The sequence below is a fragment of the Mauremys reevesii genome, linkage group 4, assembly GCF_016161935.1.
Source record: "Mauremys reevesii isolate NIE-2019 linkage group 4, ASM1616193v1, whole genome shotgun sequence".
Lineage (NCBI taxonomy): Eukaryota > Metazoa > Chordata > Testudines > Geoemydidae > Mauremys > Mauremys reevesii.
In genome coordinates, this window is record NC_052626.1 from 74,584,403 (window position 1) to 74,609,539 (window position 25,137).

The following is a 25,137-nucleotide window of genomic DNA, read 5'->3' on the forward strand; positions in this document are numbered from 1 at the left end:
TGCAGCTGGAGGTACCATCTTCAGAATCAGGGGCGGCTCCAGGCCCCAGCACGCCAAGTGCGTGCTTGGGGTGGCAAGCCGCGGGGGGCACTCTGCCGGCGCCACAAGGGCGGCACGCCTGCGGGAGGTCCGCCGAAGGCCCTGGACCAGCGGACCCTCCGCAGGCAAGCCGCCGTGCTTGGGGCGGCAAAATCCCTAGAGCCGCCCCTGTTCAGAATGAGATGTAAAGACAATCATGGTCATTAAAGATCCCATGCAGGCTTTGAAAGAAAAGGGGTGCTAACTTCACTAACCAGCTAAATTCCATCTCCAGCTAAGATTCTAGACATTCTACTGACTTCCTGTAATGTCCTTTCAATGGAATGCTATCTTCTTCGTTTCCTGCTAAGCTGCCATTTAATGTTGCTTTTCCATACTTACCATGATCCACCACAGAAGTGACTGCATTTCAGTAATTAGTGATCTAATTGCAATATATTAGAGAGAGGCCCAAACAGGATCCAGGTCCAGACTTTTTCAATGTTCAAGGGGCTATTTGAATCCAGAATCTTAGTTTGGGCCTCTCTCTGTTTTCGGTAGTAAGTGACATTTGCAAGCTCTCTGGGATCATTGTGGATGAAAGACACCTAAATACGCATACAAGTTATTATCATTATAATTCCTCTTTGGATCTAATAAGCAGTTCTTTGTAAGATTATTTTTTTTCAGAGAAATTTTAAGATCGCCACTTCTGCCTCCCATCTCTCCTCTTCCAGCCATCTGTAAACCCACCACTTGAAAACAAATGCCACCCACAAAGCTAATACTACATAAGAATGGCCACTCCGGATCAGACCATTAGTCCATCTAGCCCAGTATCCTATCTATCTTCAGGCAGTGGCTGGTGTCAGATGCTTTAAGAGAGAATGAACATAACAGAGCAATGTATTGAGTGATCCATCCCCTTTTGTCCAGTTCCAGCTACTGGCAGCCAGAGGTTTAGGAATGCCCAGAGCATGGGGTTGCAGCCCTCACCATTGTGGCTCATAGCCATTGATGGACCTATGCTCCATGAACTTATCTAATTCTTTTTTGAACCCAGTTATACTTTTGGCCTTCACAACATCCCATGGCAATGAGTTCCACAAGTTGACTGTGTATATTAATTTTCTTGGGTGACCCCTGGCTCTTGTGTCATATGAAGGGATAAATTTGCTTTCTCCACACCATTCATGAATTTATAGATCTCTATCCTATCCCCCCCCTTACTTATCTTTTTTCTAAGATGAATAGTCACAGTCTTTTTAACCTCTCTTTATATGGAAGCTGTTCCATACCCCCATATAACTGTTGTTGCCCTTCTCTCTATTTTTTCCCATTCTAATATATCTTTTTGAGAAGGGGTGACCAGAATTGCACACAATATTCAAGGCGTGGGTGCACCATATATTTATAAGTGACATTATGATAATTTTCTGTCTTATTTTCTATCCCTTTTCCAGTGCTTCCGAACATTGTTAGATTTTTGACTGCCACTGGACATTGAGCAGATGTTTTCTGAGAACTATCCACAATGGCTCCAAGATCTCTTTCTCGCATGGTAACAGCTAATTTAGACCCCATCATTTTGTATGTAGAGTTTGGATTATGTTTTCCAGTGTGCATTACTTTGCATTTATCAGCATTGATTTTCATCTGCCATTGTCTTGCCCAGTCACTCAGTTTTGTGAGATCCCTTTGTAACTCTTTTCAGGCAGCTTTGGACTGACACACACAGTCACGTAATGTGCTTGGAAAGTGTTCTTGAAACAGCTGGCACCAGCTCACTTCCATTTCCCCTTCCCCTTATCAGTAACAGACATTGGGCTATGTCTCCACTAGCTTTTAAAAAAAAATCTCCTATGGCTGCACTAATACCAGTGTAGCCCAGTAGTAGTAATCATAGTGGAAGCACTAGAGAAGACAGGGTTCAGACATTTGAACCATTGCATCATTTACTTTAATCTCACTTGAAACCAGGATAAATGACACCAATGCAAAGTATATCTACACTATAGGTGCAGCTCCCCCTGAGGCTAAACTCTCAGAGTAGATAAGATGTATAGGACAGCTCCAGAAGAAGGCAGGAGGATTTGTGTGTCTATACATATGGGTCCTCCTCTTCCATCATGCATATTCATCCATACCAATTTCCACCCATGCCAACAAGAGGGGTAACTATAAAGAGCAATTATAGGAGGAGGAAGATGAGCTCATGGGGGGGTTGCCACCTTCCATCATTTGGCCTGCAGGACAAATTCACGACACCATGAAGTTACGTTGCCACCCTGGCACCTCCATTCAAGGCATGTGTTTCTGTTTGTCTCCCTCTCTTCAGAGCACCGGTGAGTTGCTAGTGGAGGTAGGGCTGCAGCCAGCTGTTATTTGAAGTGAAAGCTACATCAGGAAAGGGGATATTCCTGCTGCTGTCAGCCCCAGAAGCTGTCAAATCAATCATGAATTTGTGTTCTGGGGAAGCAATTAGGGACTCCCCGTGGCTCCTCAGCTTGCCTCCCTTTTGTAGGGTGATCGCATCAGGTTAGAGCAAAGCTAGCTCTGCGCTGTACATACAGGCTTCCCCTGAAGCCAACATGGATTATTAAGAGAGGTAACTGGGGCAGATGAAATATTTCCCACTAGAACACACACAGACTACTGTAGATTTTGCCCTTGTCTGTAGCCTGGGGCAGTTTCCAGCAGATAAACAAAAGGCTCTCTCTTTATTGATTTTTGTAATAATAATGTGCTTTACCTTTACCTCCAGATCCAGCTATTACATCTCTACTTTGCAGTGCAAGTGCAGTCTCCTCTTGTGTTCCCCATCTGTGCTAGGTGTTCCATACATCCCATTCAAAGGTTCACATCACCCGTCCCCAGGGTGGGGCAGCAGGGTAGAACCCTTGTGCTGGGAACGTACAGGGGATGGAGTAGTTGAAAGGTCACCTAACAGTCAGTGCTGTTACTCTGCTACCTAGCGTGCCCCCCTCTGAAAAAAGCTGGTTCTGAAATAACTAGAGCTTCCCCCAGCCAACCTTAGTCCTTGCTCATCAATAGTAAATTGGAACAACAGCTCAGAATGACAGGTTGAGCTCATTGTACTCCTTTCTTTGTAAAATAGAGGCCCCAACCCTGCAATGAGCTCTGTGGAGGTGGATCCTTGCACTCATGTTGAGTTCATCACAGGATCGAGGGTGCGTATGGGTAGAGGTATGTTTTGTTTGTTGGGGGTGGGGAGGAGGGTTGGTGTGGAACCCAAAGCCTCGACAGTTTCTTGTCATACAGTCATCCACAGCCCCTACCTTTCACTTTGGCAGCCTGCCTGCCCTTCTCCCTGGGTGAACTGGAGCTGACCCAGGGAATTCAATTAGAGTTGTTCTTCCTATATCAGACAAATGCCACATGGCCCAAACCAAACACTATGACTTGAAAATAAATGGATTAAAAACAGCTCCAGTCTGCTCAGACATTGTCCTCTACACACATTCTCCCTCAGCATCAGCTAAGCCACAATTACAGTTAGGAGAACACCAGCATCCCCACCTGGCCTGCAAGGGATAGGAAGAGTGTGGCACGTCCTGTAGGTGATCAATCACTGGTCACCATGGGGAGGGCAGCATGGGGAGCTTCTGTGTGCCACTGGGGAGAACATCTCTGGAATTTATCATGTGCTGCTGAGAAGGGCCTCAGTAGGAGCTGCTGTGTGCTCCTGGCACGGCATGTCTGGGGTCATCTCAATGTCCCTGAGGAGGATATTACTTCATTATTAAACATTTCCCTTATAACAAACCAACCAAATTCTTGGTGCTGGCATACAGGACAAATAAAAAAAAATACTATCCACCAGAAATCAAGGTATTTACACAATGCTGAGATTCCCCTGTTTTAACCCTAATATTTCCAGCTCATGGATTTTTATGGGACACATCAAAACAACAAAATTTTTAATGACAGAAATTAAAATTAAGAGGGAAGGTATGAGAGGGCAGAGACAGAAAAGAAAGGGGATGGGGGGAGAGCAAGTGGCTTTATCTCCTGCCTTGTCATCCAGGCCTCCTGCTGGGATCTTTAATTGACCAGTTCTAGGAAACAGTCCCAAATGGATTCATTTTTTTCCAGGGCCTGTTGTCTATTGTATGTGATCTCTTCATTCACAGCCAGGTCCACCAGTCCATTATACCTGCCTTCATGCCTAAGGGAGGATTTACTTTTCTAATGTAGCAAAATATGATGTCTCGCAACCCATTAGGCTATAAGTGGCCATCCTCTCTGGTACGGCAATAGCCTCCATTTGCTGGGTATATGACCCAAGTATGCCTAAAGGCAAGTGAAGTCTCTGGGATCATGGTAATTCTGGTTTTAATACCATTCCAGAAGCCTGAAACAATAGGGCATGACCACCACACACGTGCAAATGTAGCTCCTTTATCCTCCCTCTTCCAAAACCTACCATGGGGTGTAGTTTTAATTTTATAAAAGCCTTTGAAGTGATCAATCCACCCCAAAGATGACTTTTTGTTAAATAAAACATAATCAGAGATTCCAGGTTGCTTCCTTAAGCGTTCCTATTGCTCTCTTCCACTGTGGAAGTGTGTGTTGAGGGGGTGTGGGTTGAGTCTTTGTTCCGTTTTTGACTCATTATGTCTGTTACTCTTGGGGCAGGAGGCATTAGGAACTCAGAGTTTACCTGCTGATCTGCATAAATAGTATAACTTTACAAAATTTGAGGAGTTCCAGCACTTCAGACCGTATATGCTGCTGGGCCAGGTGCTGAGGTGAGTAGACGATGGTTTTGACTATGTCGCCTTACTGCATTACTGGGATCTGCCCAATGTCCATGGGGAGGGCATCTCTGAGGCAGGTTGTGGGGGAACTCCCAACTATCCTAGTGCCAGTGTCCCCCAGCTGGAAGGAAAGTAGCAAGAGCAATGACTGTTGAGTGGGCTTTCAGCTACTCTACTCACAGTATCCTTCAGCAAAAGCATGCAACTCAGAATGATGGATCACCCTTGGCCCTGAGTGGAGTGGGACTCACAGGACTACATTTCCCCCTCTCCTCTTGCTCTAGTACCACTCTCCCAAGTTAGTACCTATCCCATTAGCCCACTGTTTCCCAGTACATATACAGCAGGACTTTTTCTTCCGTTGCTTTCCCACAGGAGGAAAACAAAGAGAAAGTGGGATACAGCCCCTTCCGGACGAAGATGCAACTGGCTGGCTGGGTCAGTCAGACAGAGTGACAAATGAAATCACAGCATGGGGCAGATATGGCCCTCACTGTACCCAATCTGAGGCTCTAGCAAAGAGAGGGATATTTAGTGCTGCTCATTTGCATACTGTTATCCAGAATGCTCTTCCAACTCATGTCTATTTCTTAGCAGCACCAGCCTCAAAGCTGTGAGAACAAACTGCATGAAGGCTTTTGTTTTCATTAATTACTACCCTGGGCAGAAATTCCCTTCCTCTCACAACAGGAGAAAAGGGAAAGGAAGAACTGAAGGAAGGAGGGAATCTTCACTCATTTTAGAGGAAGAAGCAGCTCTTGGCCCTGAAAGTTTACATTCTCCCTGTGGCTGCCTAGCTCATTCCTGTAACATGTGGCCAAGCATGTAAACCTCACCTATAACCCAAAGGTCACCATGCCACCTGCAGACCCTGGACAACATGCAGCCTTGCACAAACACACATGGAAGTAATTAGGGAGGCAAGGGAGCTGGGATTTGAAGCGGAACCCCCTCAGGCCCACTGCATTAATCCTTCCAGCTGAGCAGCAGGAGAAGCCTGAACTCCCAGGGGTCTGATTGCTGCAGCCTGCAGCTCACTGTGGGATGGAAACAGCAGATCAGTGATTTATTGCTTCCTTGAAGCTAACATGTCACTGCGTTCATGAGGATTTGGGCGGGGGGGTGTAGAAGATAGCACTGAGGAGCCCAGAAGCAGTAGATTTTCAATTTCCTTAAATTACCAACATACACCATGAGGGCTCCCTCATGTTAGCATTCAGAACCATGCTGCCCCACACCTATGGAAGTTGTTCTTCATAAACATCTGCAAAACTAACTCCTCCTCCTCCTCCAAATCTTTCCTTAAAACTCTCCTTTGCCATGAGGCCTACAAAAAACGTAATAATTAGGCTGCTGGTGTGCTGAGATCACTGCCTATCCTGCTGACCAATATTGTCTCATTGTTTCCTTGTATGCCACCCATCTGTCTGTATCCATCTGTTGTCCCTTGTCTTATACATGGATTGTAAGTTCTTTGGGGCAGGGGTTGTCTTTTTGTTCTGGGTCTCTACAGCACAACTGTATCCTTATCACGAAGGGTAACATGAAATGATTGGTTAAGGTGTGTTATATGGGTAAACCACAAACTGCAAAGTAGTAATCAGGCATTGTAAGAACAGGTGATGCTAAGTTACTACAGAGACTTACTGATAGCTAAAATGTATGACCTTTTGTGAGTTGGATGCTTGGAGTGTATTAAGGCAGAACAGAACGTATGCTGTCTAGACAACTGACCGCAAGTTTAAAATTTGCTGTTGATTGGACAGTGCAGTTACGCAACTAACCACAGAGTGTAGAAAGAAATAAACAAATAGTCTATAAAAACCTATAGAACTGTAAAACCATTTAGAATGGTGACTGCTGCAGTCTGATCCCTGGAAGAGTAAATTAGAGCAATCTTGACCTCTGCCTGTCTGTATTTGTGCTGATTAATCCTGGATGTCTAATCTTGGATTAATAAAACCAACTGAGCTTGACTATTTGATGTCTCACTGATTAATAAACTGAACTAAATCCATTTCTACCATGGGCAAGAGATGTATACAATATAGACAGATTAGATAGTACAAGGAAACACCACCATGACTAGCTGCCTGGTGGGACATGCTGTGTGTCTGAGCATGATGTTGGCTGGACAGGGATCTGAGGAGAGCAGGATTAGAAGAAGAACGCGCCCACTGGGGATGCAAGTTTAAAACTTTTGGGATGGGGGACACCTACAACTCTGGTAGATTCAGACTCCATGAAGCCTTCAGTATCAGAGGGGTAGCCGTGTTAGTCTGGATCTGTAAAAGCAGCAAAGAGTCCTGTGGCACCTTATAGACTACATGAAGCCTTCAGTGTCCCTTGTTATCAGGTTCTTGAATGAAGTTTCCCAGTCCCATCTCTCTCCTGGCACTACCACATCCCCATGGACACTACAGGTCTCAGCATACAATATGACACTTGGATCAAAGCAGCCCGGATGCATGGCTTGCTGGGATGTGTAGTTTCTGCAGGCCTCCGCACAGTGGCACAAGTCTCATAACCCACTGTTGTGTTATGCGCATAGTACGCTTCTGGCATAATACAAGGCATCTTGCTCATCTTGTAACACAGCACCACACCTCTACAATGCGCACACAATGAACTAGCCCAACTGCCTGAGTTCTTTCCACTGCACAGCTTCTCTGGGGGCTTCCCCTTTGAATATTAAACAAACTGTTTACATTTTCAGAGCCATGTAAAATAAACAGCAGCTGCTGTGAGGAGGCTCAGTGAAAATGGAGGAGCGGGGGGATTGGGAGTATTGCTGAACTTTCCACCGTCCTGTCTTCCTCAGACTTAAGTCTCAGAGAGGCAGGTATTAGCCCACTTGCCCCTGCACTTGCAGAAGTACCTGTGTGAATGCTCTGGGCTTCTATAGAGCTCTCTAGGCTGCCTGCCTGCATGAAGGAGCTATTGGTATTCTGGGGCAGGGCTCTCAACCTCTCGTGTTGAAGCTGTTCCACTTGGTATAAATACTTAAATATTCATTGCAGCAAGGGCTGGAACCCAGGCTATAGAGTTGCTCTCACTCTCTCTGGCCCAATGGCGATTCAAGTATTCTATACCAAGTGAAACAGCTTCAACAAGAGAGATTCAGAGAAATGCCACCCCAGAACATCAGATAGGCTCATGGTTAGCAGGGGCGGCTCTAGAAATGCTGCCCCCAAGCAGCGGAGCGCGCTGCGCCCCCTTCGGCGGGTCCCCGTCCGGGTCCCCTCTTCCGCTCCCCCTCGCTGCTGCCGGCCGGCCTGGCACAGGCAGGTCAGGCAGGGACAGGACCACCAGCGGCGCTGCCGCCTCAACAGGCTCAGCGGCGGGGCGCGGGCGCGCGGCGCCGGGACGTCCGCGGCGGCAGCGTCGCCGGTCCCCGGTCCGCCCCCCGGCCGCCGCGCCGGCAGCGGGCGGCGGAGCTCAACCAGAGCCAAATGCGCAGCCGCCGCCCAAGCGGCCCGCTGCGCCTGCGAGGCGCTGGGGATGGTTAGGGCACTCTGCTAGAAGCAGGGAGACCTGGTTCAAGTCTCTGCTCCAGAGTAGAGCTTTCTCATCCCAGCTGAGCAAGGGAGGTGGTGGTGGCACCTCCTTGAGTTTTGTGAATCTAACCCTTCATTTTCTTTGCTTCTAGTAAAAATACCTGAAACAAAACATTTCAGTTTGGGTCAAATGAAAACACCTTTTTCAACTCACTGAAAATGCCATGGTTTCAGTTTGAGCAAAACCATTTTTTTCCCAAACCTGGCAGTGAACTGAAACCACAGTTATTCATACAGCTCTACTCAGAAGCCAAAGACCAGACTATTTCAGTGCAGTGCTCCCTCAGGGAATGCGTGCTGAAAATTAGTGTAATGTAGGGCCAAAAGGGAGGGAGCAAGGTTAGGGGAGCTTTAAGCACAGAAATGTATCGATTCAGAGGCCTGGCTGGTTCAAGGGGATACAGAGCCTTTCATATTGCCAGTGTGAATCCAACCCATGCCAGTAGAGCTTGATGAAAACAGCCATCTGAATGCTGTTCAGTCAATGCCCCCAGGAAGCAAATTAACAAGGTGTAATCCTGCTCCCATTTGCCAAGGATCCTCATCACAATTGATACTAAGTGCTGTCACTGGGAGTTTCAGCAAAAAGGCCAAGGACTGACTGGACCACAGAAACTGACCTCATCTCTTACAATAAGGAAAAAAGCAGACTTGTTGGGGTGCAAGGAGCGGCAATGCGGAGCATACTCTGTCGGTAGATAAATGGTGGACTTCACTGCTCTGTCAGTCCAGCACTTCTCACTAGTACAACACACACCTCATCCAAATGACTGGCTCTCAGGATGGAAAAGGCACTGCACATCTAGGTCTTCAGTTGCCCTTTGGCACCTTGAGATACGCCCTATCGATCTAGCTTAGGGACTTAAGTAGCTTCTGATGCAGTGGAGTTTAAAAGCTATGGCATTTCACATTCTCGGCAGAGCATTTTTTCACAAAGGAATTCATTTCAGTAGAGCCATCAAGATAGCAAACAGTAAGATTCGAGGGGGTCTGTGCAACCCCCTCTCTCCAATGCCTGTTTTCTTTACAGATGCTCCTATCTCTCAGCCACCACTCTGATTTCTCCACTTCACTCAAAGGAGAGCTGCTTAGTTTGGAACCACTTCCCATCAGAGCAAAGAAAGAGCTTTAAGTGGTTAATAATACCCAGTCAGGCTGGTGCCTCAGTGACAACAGATGTCAGAGTGGCTGAGATCAGGTCTGAATGGGCCACTTCACATGCTTTCCAATCACGGCTTGCTGCAATGGTTATTAAAGTAACTGGACTCATTACCAGGGTTCTGATTCTTACTCCGGGGTCCTGCTACTCACCCGCCTCTTGTCCATTCCAGGCTCCTGAAGAGCAAATGAACAAACGAGCTATTGCGGAGGGAGGTCAGTCTCTATTGCTTAGGAAACCCTGTGCAGATTTTCACTCTGTCTGAAGCTCATCTAGTCTACAGATTCCCCAGACACACTGTGGTTCGTCCCTAAAAACAGGGAACACTCTTGTGAAACAGATTTTAGAATGGGGTGTGTATGGAGATGAAGGAGGGCAGGTGTGGTTAATAAGTCATCACTAAGGAAAACATGAAATACAGCAGGAAGCACTTGGACAGTGTATTTTGACTGCTCATGACCAAGGGCAGCTGGTGAATTGCTCTTTCATGACCATTTTCACTTTGGGTTAGGCAAAAGCTGAACTGTATAATTTGGATTTAGTAAGAAGTATTCCATACCGAGTTTCTGGCTGTACAGGTTTTAACCAATAAAATATACTCTTGCCCCTGAAAAGTCAGCAACCCTTCCCTTAATCTGTCAGGGAGGCCACCCTTGCAGTTTGAGAAATCCTGGTTTGGTTCAGTATATGGGCACAGCTGGCAACATCTGAAAACAGTTTGTGGATAGAAATAGGGCCCCATCTCTAGCCTCTGCACCTCATATGTCCCACATTTCCCCTATTTCTGTCTCCCCCAAGGAAATGTCTTTCAGATGTAGATATTCATGAAGAGGGTACAAGCCAAGCAGCAAGCTGAGGCTCTGAAAACATCGAGGCTCAGAACACACCACACTAGCCTCTGTCAGCAGCTGCTATGCTAGGGAGTAGAGGTATACAGCCACCTATCCTGCCGGCTCAAAGCCATTGCAAGTGTTCTCCGAATTTGGAAACAAACAGTTGCCAGACAGAATAAATTAGAAAGCTCTGCATTATTCTATACCTCCCCAACCCTCCATTGCAGTTGACTAATTTCTGTGTCCATTTGCCTCCATGCAGCATATACCTTGCACAATTGGGTGCGATATGGGGTTTTCTATTCCCTCTGGACCATCAGGTACTGGAAAACTGCCCGAGGTAGGGTACCAGGATAAAATGGTCAAATGGTCTGATGCAGTATGGTAGGAGGTGAGATACCAGACTAGCTGGGCCAGTTGTCTGATCTGATTTGGCAGCTTCTTGTATACCCACAGACTTGATCATGAAATCCACAATATTTCAACAGACTTTGTTCTTGTAGGAATAAAATGTGCACAGGTGCAGCTCTTGGAAGACGAGTTGAGGGAGGAGGACAGAATGAGATTCAGAGACAACACCTTCCTCCTCCCCGCACTTCTGCCCAGATTTCATACTTTTGAAGAGCTGGAATTGTAAGTAAAATCATTATCAAAAAAAGATTTACAGCAGAGGATGAGTCACTCAACTTTATTAAGACTTAATGACTGTTTGGATTGCTCTGACTAAGATTATAGGGCTGATTCCACTGTATTTACCAGATTGCTTTAAAACAATATCAATAATTTCACCATTAGACCTGCTGATTTTCTCCTTGTTCAACACTTGGCCCGTAATCCAGACTCTTTGTGTCTATGTGCTGGCTTCTGGAAAACAGGATGGCACCATGCCACAGCCCAGGAAAAAGCATCGTCTGGAAGAGAATAACTATGGGAGACCAAATTCGGCATTACTAGACGTGACTGCTATCCCTGTCTGGGGGAGGGTTTCCTTCCCCTGCACATTTAAAATCATTGCAAAATGCTCTGCAGGTTATTGGATGGGTTTTCCCTTTGGGGGATGGGGAGCAATGAATGCTGACCTCAAATTTAACCAGAAAGCATGTGACAGTCTATGTCTGAGCAGTTGCAATGATTCCGAGTCCAGGGCAAGAGGGCACATATACGTTTGAGCTGTACTACAACTAGTATGTATGCCTCAGCTTTCCTCAGGAGGATTGCCTTTATTCCCCCTCCTCTTCTTGCTCCTTTCCTTCAGGAACAGGAGACTCTCTAGTCCAAGAATATTATGCTATCGTAGATTTGCACCACCACCACCACCACTTCCAGTGGCTACGGACTTCTTTTTGTTTGATTTTGAATTCTGATCTATTGAGGTCAAAGACAGTGACCCCCAGCCTTCATGTGGCATCAAAGAGTGGGGTCCAGCCTACAGCCACTGTGGGCACTGCAGCTTCAAAAGACAGCTCTCATACATACAGGAAAGGGTTCAGTGGCCTCCAGCACTTATTTGTTTCTAGTTGGAGGAAAGCAGGATTCTCTTACAGATTCCCAGTGGTTACTGGCCAAAGAATACATCAGCAGCGCAGTTACGGGGGGAGCGGAGGGGAGAAAGAGGGAAGAGTAGAGGCATTGCAAATCAGTCACCTGTAATGTGTGCCAGTAAACTAGTAGCACAGGGTGTGGGGGAGTCCCAAAAGTCACAGGTAAGTGACACATCGGAGGCTTTCGAGACCCTAGGACTTTAAAAAGGCATTTTTAAATAAGGGCAACAAATCTCAGCCATCAGTGGGTAAGAATATTGTCACAACTGTTGAAAGGAACTCCTGACCTGTCTACCCACCTATCTTCAGCACTGCAAGGGTGGTGGGGGGCATTATGCAGGCACTGGTGGTTTGAGTTCCATTGAAGTATCTTGGTCTTGGCTACTGCTGGAGGCGGGATAGCAGGCTTGCTGGACCAAAGATCTGACCTATGCTCTTCAGTCCAGAGGTTTCACATCAGAACATGGATTTAAGCTTCCACAGATCTCCCCCACCGTGGATCACCGAATCTGGTGAAAAATCTGAGTGTATGATCATATAGACTTCCAAGGATGGCATCTAGGGATTTTTGTCCTTGTGAGGATGCTCCTACCTAATATACCCAACTGCACTGAAGCCCCAATGTTTACAGATTTGAAAGCTAAGGGAGGTTATTACTATCAGGACTTGAAATAACACTGAACCCACACCCTGGCTGGCTGTTTCAGCTAAAAGCAGATTGTAGGGCTTGTGGGCTTTTTTGGAGGGTGGGGGGAGAGAAATGTATTTAATATCTTTTCTTGCTATGCCTTCCTCTCCCTTTCATCTTGCTATTGAAGTTTTATGTTCTGTAGCAATGCTGTTCTCTGTTAAATTATACAGTGCATTGCACTATAAGTTGATGAGATGGCCTAGCTTTAAATATAGCTCTGCTAATGTAGAGAGACCAGTGTGACTATGGGAGTTGTATTCAGCAGACAGCCTAAAACAGAACATGTCATTGTCCATTTAACTTAATCCAGGAAGCACCACAGTGTAAAGTGAAGATCAAGAACTAAGAGCAAACTTCAAGCAACTCCACCCTAGCAGCAGCATCACAATGGCTGGTGCCTTTTGTCTGTTCCATCTGCCTCTGCATCTCCTCCAACAAACTCCTTTCAACAGCTGTTTGAATATTGCATCCCTATTTGCAAGCAAAGAGCCTAAATCCCAATAAGGGCTGAGCACCTGCAACTACCATCAGGCCCTTTCATTGGGAAGGACTGAAACGCCTCCTGATGTGGGGGTGGTGCACCACTATGCCAGTGAACCAAGGATAGGAAGGACCGTGAGGTTTTTGGAGCCTCATAGGAGAGAAACAGCCTCCCAGGGAGTCCTGGTCTGTTGTTTCCTAGATGGTGCCTATTTAGATCACTGAAACAGCATTTATACCTAAACATCTCAAGGTACCATGGAAATTAGAGATGGAAAAGACCTAAAACTGTAGGCCCCTTCTTTACCATTCCACAAACACCACTGCAGGATTATGCCGCATAGACTATTCTCCATGGCTTTGTCCAGTGTATATTTAGAAACAATAGTAGTTCATGAGGATGTGAGAAAACAACCAAAGTCCATTCCAAAAATCTTCTAGGGTGGGAATAAATTGGGGGCATGGAGTTAAAAGGAAACAATAGCCCAGAGCTGGGATAGAAAGCTTTAGACATTAGCTCAGTGGGGTTCTAGCCCATAACTGAAGACACTAAGAGCTACGGTAACACAAACACCAGGCAAACATTCCTGCCTTGGAGTAGCAGGAGGGGCAACATTTCTTTGATCAGGACTCTGAGCAACAGAGGCTCCTAGCCTATAAGGGAGGTGGAGTTTTCCACTCCTGGCTAGAAAAGGAGATCAAGGGAATGAGAGAGAAAAGGAGAGAGGAATTTTCCCAGAGAATCACTGTCCAGAAATTCTTTCCTTGGAATTAAATGAGAAGTTGATGCAGGCAAATCCCAAAGTGAAAAGACACAAGATTCCGGATGGCTGCAGCAATTTCTCCTAACAATGCCTTGGGGTTATTAATAGAAGCCTATACTTCAAGTGGCCCTGGAAAGCTGCTTCCTCCCATTCTTCTGGGGTTTAAATTAAAGGCAGTGAAGCCCTGGCTTGAGAAAGCCTCCTTTGCTCCTATTTTGTTTTTCTCTCCCCCTTCACTGCATTTCCTGTCAAGATTTGAGGTCAGAAAAGGCGGAAATCTCTTTGTGCCTTTGTGATTGCTGAAACACTGACCGAGAAATACAGCTCTGAGAGGCTGGTAGCCATTGCATTCCAGTGTGCATCGGTGTGGGGGGAAGAGAGAAAACACACAGTATGGGTGGTTGTGTGTATATGAGTATTTGTAATTAAAGCTACAATGACTCTTTGGGCTTCCCAGTGAAGCCAAACCTAGCAGAGATAGCCCAAAGATGCTGCATTTTTAGATTAGTTTTGCAAGTCACCGGGATCGATTTGGGATGTTGCAAGGAAAAGGCAGGACTTTTCCCAGCCCTGTTTATGAACTGACAGCCTATGGGAATATAAGGGATTTTGTACTTTCCAACTTTCTTTAGCTTTTGTATGTGTCGGATTGAAGCAATCCCATTTTTCCTTCAAATAGTTCTTTTGCTCGGCTTCTAGAATGACATGGGGACTGGGACATAAAATGAAAACGAAATGTATACAAACCTCAGGATTAACACACAATCCCAGCAAATGTACATACAAAAGAGAATGGGCAGTAAATTGCATCAGCAGAGTAAACATAGCAAAGGATGTAAACTCACACCATCAACACAGCAAAAGCCTGTATGCAAAATACAACTGCTTCCACTCATGGCTGTCTTCTTACTGGGAGTCAGAGTGGCCCACTGCACATACCTCCAAGTGTTTCTAGTAGATGGAAGGCTCTCTCCCTTCTCCAACATCTCCTTTCCTGCTGCCTACCATGCATGCACCAGGACACATCATCCCTTCTTTCAACTTCAAAGAGGTATCCAGGGTATAACCCACCACCATAAGTCCCAGGCCTTCCTCTCAGCCCCCTGACTATGGAACTGAGGGTAACAAGTGAAAAAGAGAAAGCTCTTTCCTCCTGGCCTTCTCACGCTGAAGTCTTGGCTCACCTACCCCTTTGGAGAAGCCAGTAGAATCTCTCAGCAACAACTTCACGCGTAAGACCTTGGCTAGTGTACATGTGATCCCACTGGAGCGGTCTGGAACATTTTAGATAAGAAAGGTTGTTGAAATATGCTGTTTTCAAAGCTAAAATGTTTCATTGTGATGTATCCGTTTAAAAGTTTTTGTCAGGAAACTAGGAGAGCTAGAGACTCACTCTATAGCTGGGTGGTTAGGGCATTGATCTGTTGCAGAGAGATCTGGGGATGGAAAAACTCTGCTTAGAATCAGGCACAGCAGAGGTTTGCACCAGGGTCTCCCACATCTCAAGCTGGTGCCCTACCCATTAGACCCACCCCCAGGAATCTACCCCAACCAGGGGCGGCTCCAAGCCCCAGCACGCCAAGCGCGTGCTTGGGGTGGCATGCCACGGGGGGGCACTCTGCCGGTCGCCGGGAGGGCGGCAGACGGCTCCGGTGGACCTCCCGCAGGCATCCCTGCAGACGGTCCGCTGGTCCCGCGGCTTCGGTGGAACATCCGCAGGCACGTCTGCGGGAGGTCCACTGGAGCCGCGGGACCGGCAACCGGCAGAGCGCCCCCTGCAGCGTGCCGCCGTGCTTGGGGCGGCGAAATGGCTAGAGCCGCCCCTGACCCCAACTTCCCAAATTGAAAAGTTCAGGTTTCAATCTCAAACACGGACATTTGCATACAATCCTATTTTTACAAAAGCATTCTAAAGATTTTGATGGTGTTCCAATGCTGAACAAAATCACGTCCTCAGTGGTCGAGCTGCCACTGCTCTCTTCTGGCTGGAATGTCAGCTCTGCTTCTGAGGTACATGATCATACATCTCCACTGACTGCAGCTCAGAGTAAGTGCTTTAATACTTCTACTGCTCGTAAAGATTATCTGTAGTTCAAAGGGACGGCTTTTGGGTTTATAGAGCCAAGAGTCTCATTGCCAGCAGCCACAAAGTCCTGAGTGGCCACAATGAGGAGGTTAGATGAAAGATGAGAATTCTGTGTAAGCAGAGAGAACTTACAAGTAGGTGAAAAACAGACAGACAAATAGCAATGAGGAAACCAATGAAACTGAAAGGCAACGAATTTAAAACTGAATAAAAACCATCTTTTAAAAAATAAGCTGCTAGTTAACCTGTGGAACTCACTGCTACAGATATCACCAAGGCCAAGAGCTTAGCAGCATTCAAAAAAGATGATTAAACATTGACATGGATAATGAGAACATGCATGGTTACCTTAGGTAGGATGAAACATAAGGGCTATAATCCCATAAACCAATCACTGACTGCCTATGGCTAGGATAAAACTTCCTACTCTATTATGGGGTTTATTGGACCTTTATCTGAAGCCTCTGTTACTGGCCACTGCTGAAGATGAGATACTGGGGTAAATGGACGTCACTGGCCTGCTCCAGTATGGCAATGGGACTCTGTGTAGATGGGGTAGCAAAGGGAAGGAAGGTTTAATCAACAGACAGGGGGAGGGCTGAATGAGATGGAATTTTTTAAGAAGTGATTGGGAAAATGCTGTCTCAGAGTCTTTTGCCTGTCACATTCTGTGTGGGGGATGGACAGGGCTGCCCAGAGGATTCAAGGGGTCTTTGGCAGCAATTCAGTGGTGGGTCCCTCTCAAAGCTAATTACACTATGCCCAGATGCCAGGGGGAGATGGTCAATGCACCAGGAAACTCATAGAAGCATATGCTACCATATGGAGGAGACAGTCTACACTGGTCCCACTTCTCTGGGAGAACAAGGCCTCTCCACCAATCCTATTCCATTACTGTTAATAAAGCAAGTTCTTAGGAGATTGTGAGGTCTGAGGGAAAAGCAGTGGAGGGAGGGGAAATGTTAAGCGTTTTAGTCTGCTTTCTGGGATCAGAACGTTAGGGAAGTGGAGATGAGATCAGGAGGATACTACAGAAGAGGGGGGTACAGGGCGGCTTAGAGAAGTGGAGATGAGATCAGGAGGATACTACAGAAGAGGTGACAAGGATTAGGGTGTGTGGGGTAGAGGTCTATTCCCCAAGAAATGTGCTTTGTACCTTTTCTGGTAAGCAGCTGTGCGGCAATGAGCTCTGTGGGTGAAATTCCCTGCAGTGCTGAGGCCTAGCACAATGCATATGCACCACTTAGACCCACTTTGAAATAAAATTGTGCCAAACTATTTACTTGATTTTCTGCATCAGTGAATTCCATGGGTTAACCATACACTGCTGAAAGGAGTATTTTGATTTAGTTTGTTTGCTTCTACCTTCCAGTGTGCTTCCATTTTTTATTATGTACCTGTGGATCACATCATGGACTAAAGTACAAAAAGCACCTGATGGTTGTTACCTCAGAGCACTCTGCTAACTTTTCTCATTTCCAGGCTAAACTGTGCTACATTTCCAGTCTTTGACCAAATGGGCATTCCACCAGACCACAAGTCACAAGTCCTTTTTCAAAAGCTCTTGCAACTTTAGTTGCTGGTCAGCAAAATTCCACATAGCACCCAGCAGTCAGACTGTTAGTCACACTGATGTAATTCTAGTGCCATTCTAACATTAGCAGGTATTTATACCATCATAAATGAGGCCAGAATCTGGCCTAAAGAATTGTTCTCGGTGTTAGTCACATCCTTCTGGAAAGGGTCCAATGTCAAGAGTCCAAGTCACAGGATTTCCACCACCAGCATAACCCTTGCAATCACAGCATCACCATTAGAGGTGGAGAAAAACAGACAGTTATTTTTTGGCAAAAGTCAGATGTGACACCATAAAATAGAATATATGTTTAGAGAGGCTAAAAGCAAGAGGACTAATGGAGAAAAACACACAGACATCCCAGGCTCAACTTAGACATGTCAAACAATGGAAACTGCCTATAATATACTCTGGGTTTGCATCTACATAGATGGCGAACAAAAGGAAGAAAACTATTTAATGTTCATCAGGACTTGCAACTACACAAGAGAACCAGGCACCTTCCTTCTGGGTCAGAAAATTGGTCATTGAATGCTGAGTTTTTCACCTTTAGGTCATGGACTCCAATCCAGTCTAGCTCAGTAGTGACCTGAAACAGTGTTACAGTCTAAGGGCTTGTCTGCAAACAATATGCAACATTCCACGGGCCTCCTCCATCTCTCTGAACTCTAGGCCCTATATCCCTACCTTGCCCACCTCAGGGGGGCAGTCCTTGACTAGGAGAATCCTTAGAATGTGATATTAGGCCATGTGGTCTCACCAGCCTTCCATAGGGTTGCTGGCATTTGCAGGTCATGGGTCAGATTCAGTTGCCCTCCATCTTGAGTAGTCATTTGCACCAGGGCAAAGTGGATATAAGGTGCTACCAGATCAGAATGGTACCATTTTGCAACCACTTTGCACTGACAAATAAATTACAAGATCCAAAGCAACCAAGAGTCAGGCTCCATTGGAGGGTTAGGTCTACTACAAACACAGGTGTGACTGCAGCTTGTGTAGACATACCAAAGCTAACTTTAATCTAGCTACTGGGTTAATGAAGCTGCAGTATCATGGACTTCAGTGCAGGCTCTACAGTCAACCTGAAATCCTGGGTAATTACTCACACATTGCTGCGACTTCACTGCTACTTGTGCCCCAGCTAGCTAGATTAAATCTAGCTCACGTATGTCTGCACAAATTGCAGTCACATCCCATGTCTCTAGTGGTTGGCCCACACCAAGGCTCAGAATCTGCTGCTTGCTTATCACAGTAGAATTACTCCTTTAGTTCATGTGGTAGGGGCTTATGCTTTCAGTGCTGAAGATCTCTGGGTTCTCCCCCACTGATGGCCTCATATGTATGCAAGCATTCAGATACCACAGTAACAGGAAATCAACAGCATCATAGAAATCTAAGTAGGTGGGTAGATATAGTTTCATCACACACACGAGATTTTATTTGATGTCCTTTTAATTAATCCTTCCCCACCCATTTTTCACCCACCTGTAACAAGCATTCTCTTCAGCTATAGGGCTAAAGTGTGAGAACGGATTAAGAAAAATCACTGAGGAGTTATAATCTGGAAAGCAGAAGTTGCTGGCAAGAGCCACTTCAATCAGTTGGTGATAGAAGTGCTGAGTGGGGTCACTGCAGGGGCTACATGCTCCATCTCTTATGCTTCTAATTCAAACAACAGAACATGGTCAGAGAGAACGAGTGCCAGGCGTGAGCCGCGTCCGTTTGCTGACATACAGGCAGAGAGAGCTGGTTGTGAACAGAGACGGGGTCAGGTGAGAGGAAGAGCTGGGGAGCTGGCACTCTAAGGTAAGTGGCTTGGCAGGCATATGACAAAATAGCTATTATGCCATTAAACCACAGGGCCCAAACAGGACTTTGTTTATGAAAAGCAACTTCACATAGCATCCTAATTAGCTCTGTGAGGGGTGTTCTTGAAGCACCCCAGGAACAAAAGGGGGCTAGTGCCCCAGCACTGTTAGCCACTGTTGATCAGACTAAAGCAGAGCAACCTCCAGGGCCACCGATACTGTGTGGACTGGTGGGTGCTGAGTGTGACTCTCACCTGGCTTAAAACCAAGTGGAAAGCATTGGCCCAGTCACTGTAGGACCAAGTTACTCCTCCTCTCTGTGCCTCAGTGTATCTCCTTGTAAAAGGAGATGATAATCCTTAGTTTATAGGGATCTTATCACAGTTGCCAGCTGTATTATATCTTGGGGTCCTCAGATGGAACAAGCAGCATGCTACATAGCACAGAATAATAGGAGTGCTTTGTGCCTGTGTTCTCCTCCAGGAGAGACTTGTGCACTTATATTATAGTCATAAGGACCAATCCCCCATATATCCCCACCTTTTGGTCATGGATGGACACACTATGAATCCTACTTCTTTGATTCTCCATGTTGGTTTCACATTCACACCTTACACTGAAATGGGGGAGGGAACAGGGATCAGAAGGCCAGCATGGTGCCAGCTTTAGGACAGAAAACTCCTTTGAAGATGGCTGTGCTGATAACAGCCCATCTGGGCTCACTTTGAGGACAGGTTGTAAGGGAGGCCCATGTTGACCTTACCTTACTGGGCTTTTTGATCTCAGTCCCAGTGTTGATAGATTAGGTGAAGGACCAAAGCCTGGGGGTGAAAGGCCACCAGTTAGTTTAAAAAATACTGAAGTGATAAGCAGCAAATTGCCAAGCTGCGCAGCAACACAATCAATAAAAGTTCAAGTGATCACCAGCCTAACGGAGCTGAGCCCTGGCAACCTTTCTGAGGAATCAGAAAGGTGGCAGATGGGTTTCTGTGGAAGCCCTCCTGCACTTTCCAGCAAGTCAATGGATCAGTCTAACAGAGGATCACACTAAGCTATTTGTTTCCACTTTGGTTCTTGCTTCCTATCCGTGACTCCCATGCAGATACACTGGGCCAGATGCTCAGCTGGTGTAAAAAAAATAGCCCACCAGTTAAATTTTCCTCGCAAAAATCTCAGGTCAGTCCCTAGGGGGACAAATGTCTACAGGACAAAACACCCTGACACCATCAATACCTGGAGCACAGAAGCCAAGGACTGAATGGGCCCTGACCCTTCTGGAAGGAATCAGGTAGGGACGCACACCAAAACCATGTCAGTTGCCCAGTTCTATGGATAAACAGCCCTTGAGTGTGCACGGCTGTCAGTCCAGTTCTTGTCATGAGCACTAGAGACACGTAAAGCAAATAAGAGGCAATGGGAAGAGAGGAACCTGACTTAGGAGTGGGCACGCTGCTGGGGCTGCTCAGGAAGAAGCCCACACAAGTCAATTTCTAATAATGAAAATACAGGCCAATAAATAACTTTTGGAGTTGGTGTCTGATTTCAGTTCCCCAGCTCTGCAGCCTGCACTTTTCTTCCATTTTTAAAGACTTGGGAATACAAAAAAAAAAAAGCCTTTAAAAAAAAAAAAAAGAGAATTTCTTCTTTCAGGGAACAAACTTTCAGTTCTAATTCCTGTCTTCCCCACATTTCAGTGCATAGCCTCTGGAAAGTGCACATCTCCCTGCCAGAGAAACTACAAGCCCAGTGTGAACCTGGAGGATTTGTGCATCAGATTCTTGACAGAGAAAGAAAGAGAGTGTATATATACATTAAGAAGTAAAGCATGACCAACAATGGACCTCGCATTGTGTTCACATATGCACATATTATGTATGTGAATTCCTGGGTGTGGGGAGGACATAGTGCAGTCCACCGTGGGTTAGTACACATGCTTTTCACCTTTAGAGGCATGGGTTCACATCCTGATGGGATCATAATTGAAAGTTAGCTGTTTATAGAACTAGTCAAAAAAGTGAAAAATTCTCCCCTTTTAGAAATTCAAAAAATGTCAACCTGTTCTAGAGCTGACTGAAATACAGAAAGAAAATAATTCCCAGAATTTTTCCATATATTTCCTGATTATTCTTCAAAATTTCAACAACATTTGAAAAGTTTCAGACAATAGCTGCTATAGTACATTAGCACACCAATAAAACACAAATGTACTAGGTCTTGCAGAGTGGGATTTAGTTGCACTGGCTGAACTCTGATGGGGAGCCCAGGCCTGTAATAACAGGAAATTCTGTGGATTAGCACTGAGGTGCATTGACATAGCTGGGGGGAGGAGGTGGGCCAGGACCAGAATAGCAAGGAAGTCCTGCAAATCAGGACTGCGGTGCCTCTGCAGAACTTGGAGGGGGGGGGGGGGGGGGTAGAAGGGGGAAAGAGAGGAGCCTGGGACTGGAATTGCAGAGATAGGGGGCAGCACCGGGCGAAGCTGGAAATTGTCCCTTTACAACATGCCAGTCTCTAACCCTCTAACCAATTTCACCATCAGTTCCTTTCATGAGACTTAAAATGCAAGCCAAGCAAAGTAGAAGTGAAGAACTTACAAGAATCTTGGCGAACCAGGTCAGAACTAAGAGGTGTACTGTGTCTGGGAAGGAGAGTTCAAAAGCTGACAGATACTTGGAAGGACACATCTGTGAAACCACACAGTAAACTTGGCTGTCTGAAACCTTCACCTCCAACAGATCTCAGCTCATCCCAGACCTGCACTTTTGCTGAGCAAAATGCATAATGCCTTGTTAATAATGAATAGCTCTGTGTCTGCCTTACTTAACACTGGAGCTCTGAACAGATCCACAGCACTTTATAAATTATCTAGCGCAGCTGATTCGTAGCCCATCGGGAGTGTTCCTGCAGCCAGCATCTTGATCAGCTGTAATGGAATCATACCATTAATGTGTTTTAAATTAGGCATACATTACAGTGCACAGGTGCATGAACAGACAGTAACATTGGGAGCCTCCCCTGGGGACTCATTGCCCTGGGAAAAGGTGTACAAGTGGGAGGCCTTCCAATGGGTTGTATGACCTGAGCAAAAAGCAGAGGAAAGAAACAGGCAAGCCACCTCCTTATAGAGGAAGGGGAAAGATGTCAAAATAGAATATGAATAATCAGCTGTAGCGGGGGGTCCCCTTTCTGTTTGAAAAAAACTAGCTCCCACCTGTTGCCTTGGTGGGGAGAACCCTCCTACAGCCTTTGGGGAAGCAAATATTCACTCCAGCCCTTTTATCAGTAACAGCAGCTTCACCAGAAAAACAAACAGCCCCAGAGCCCACAGTATCAGTCTCTCATTGGGATGCCTTCCTCCCTTTGGACTCTGGCTGAATCTTGCATGCTGTGCCAACTCACAGTAGCCACACAGAAAGATGCAGGGAGCAGCCTGCCGGCCAACCCACAGTTAGATTCTCAGTCTGCTGTGTTCCTGCAGCAGCACATGCCCACTGGCACAGTTGTCCATGCAACAAGGGCGGGGTGGGATTTCTTGCCAACACTTTAGCCAAGCAGGGTTTTACTTTGGGGGTGGAGAGTCAGCTCCTCTCCTCTACCCATTCCCTGATCAATCAGGGCTCCATCTGCTGATCTGCAGAGTGGGGGTTCCACACAGCACACATTCTCTTTCCAACACACACACACACACACACAATAAGTTTTAAACAAACAATTTAATACTGGTACACAGTGATAATGATCGTGAAGCTTGGTTGAGGTGGAGGAGTCAGAGAGTGGGATATTTCCCAGGGAATGCCTTACTGCTAAATGATGAACTAGCAATTGGCTGAGCCCTCAAGGGTTAACTCTCACAGTGGGACAGCAGGAATGGAAAGCAGGAAGACAGTATCTCAGACAGAGACACACACCATGTGTGTGTGTGTGTGAGAGAGAGAGAGAGATGTGCATTTCCCCTTTAAGAACGCTGACCCTACTTTTAAGTACACTGCCTTGTTAATTAGATCAGCTTGCTGTGACTGCAGCTGCTGCCAGCAAGCTCCCTCCATCCTGAGCCCTGTTGTGTGTCCCCCCAGCTCTATGGAAGATGGGATAAGCAGGGTGCAGGAGCAGGGGGGAGGGGGACACCCTGACATTATCCCCCCTCTTCCTAAGAGTAGCAAGCAGGAGTCTCGGGGAGCAGCTCCAAGGCAGAGGGCAGGAGCAGCCAGGGGCAGCTCTAGGAATTTGGCCGCCCCAAGCAGTCATGCCTGCGGGAGGTGCACCGGAGCCACGGGACCAGCGGACCTCCCGCAGGCATGACCGCGGAGGGTCCGCTGGTCCCGCGGCTCCAGGGGACCTCCTGCAGCTGCGGAGGGTTCGCTGGTCCCGCAGCTCCGGTGGAGCATCCGCAGGCAGGCCTGCGGGAGGTCCACCCGAGCCGCGGGACCAGCGAACCGTCCGCAGTGATGCCTGCGGGAGGTCGACTGGACCCGCGGCTCCGGTGCACCTCCCGCAGGCATGACTGCGGAAGGTCCGCCGGACCTGCCTGCTGCCCTGCCGGCAAAATGCCGCCCCAAGTGCGTGCTTGGCGCGCTGGGGTCTCGAGCCGGCCCTGGGAGCAGCACATGGCCATGGGGGGAGGGACAGCTGAACTGCAGGCAACTGATAGCCTGCTGGGCAGCTGCTGCACAGGGAACTTAGGGGAGGGGGGAGCTGATAGGGGGGCTGCCGGTCCACCCTGGTTCCAAGCCCCCACCAGCTAGCTGCAACAGGCCGCTCTTCCTGCAAGCAGTGAACAAAGCAGGTGGCTGCCAAACAACGTTATAAGGGAGCATTGCACAACTTTAAACGAGCATGTTCCCTAATTGATCAGCAACGTAACAACGTTAACTAGGACAACTTTAAGTGAGGAGTTACTGTATACACCAACAGTGACCTGGAGGGACTCTCTCTAGGGACAGCACTACCCTTAGGAGCTCATGTGAGTGTGATTTCCACACAGTCAATTTTGGTGTCTCTGCTGAGACTGAGAAGGTAACAAATGAGTGTCAATCATGGTTGGGGTTTTGTGATGCGCAACTGAACTGAAGAGCTGTCAGTTTATTTCACACAGGGCCTAAAAAACAAAACAAACAAACAAACAAAACCCCACCAAAACAGTAAGACTACCAGTCACTGCTGACCTGACCTGGATTTGAAGTGGCAGCCCACTGCTAAAAGACTTCCAAATCCCCACAGCCTTCCAGCCTCCCACTGATCACCCCTCATTAATAAACTCTTATAAATATTGGGAGTGAAAACATGAATCAGGCTGAACTTGTGTGATGCTAAGTTTGGCCTGAAAGAAACTTGGACTAATTCTTGCAGGAATTCCCTCAGTCAGTCAGCAAGACAAATCTCTTCCCCTTCACCCATGGGATGAGGTCCAGCAGCTAAGATTCTTCCTTCTCCCACACTCTGTACTACTACGGCAGCCATAATCTGGTGGACATACCACAGAATGAACTAGGGGTCTCCAGAGCTAAAAGCAAGAGGTGCTACAGCTTGAGCTGAGGAGCCTAGGCATTTTAGCTGGGGCTCTAATAGATTCCTGTCTGCAGATTGAGGTGTGAGGGGGACCTCTAACATATGCTCACCAGTGGCATACACTTGCACAATGAATGTGGTTTTGAACAGTCTTCAGCCTGGAAGCCCCAGCACTGCTCTGCTGTGTTACACCAATCTCATGAAAATGGTGCTTGACAGCCACTGCTGAGCATATTTGTGGCTCACATGTTTAGTGCTGTAGCATTGACAGGACAGTGAGGTTTATCTCACTTATGGGATGGTCCAGCACGAAACAGCCTTTGCAAGCCAGCTATATC

General features: G+C 46.8%; 1 protein-coding gene across 2 annotated transcripts in view; it reads right to left on the minus strand.

Annotated features, from left to right (window-relative positions):
* The window catches only part of TSPAN18 (tetraspanin 18), a 223,270-nt gene that overhangs the window by 194,630 nt on the left and 3,503 nt on the right, over positions 1-25,137 (minus strand). Inside the window, exons 1-2 of one of the 2 annotated variants that reach the window (XM_039538226.1) lie at positions 21,889-22,081; positions 20,058-20,115 (exon numbers count right to left, since the gene is read on the minus strand). The exons of the other annotated variant lie outside the window; for it this stretch is intronic. The gene's annotated coding sequence lies outside the window, so the exon portion shown is untranslated. Of the gene's footprint in view, positions 1-20,057; positions 20,116-21,888; positions 22,082-25,137 lie in introns of those variants that run through there. 2 annotated transcript variants of the gene reach the window in all.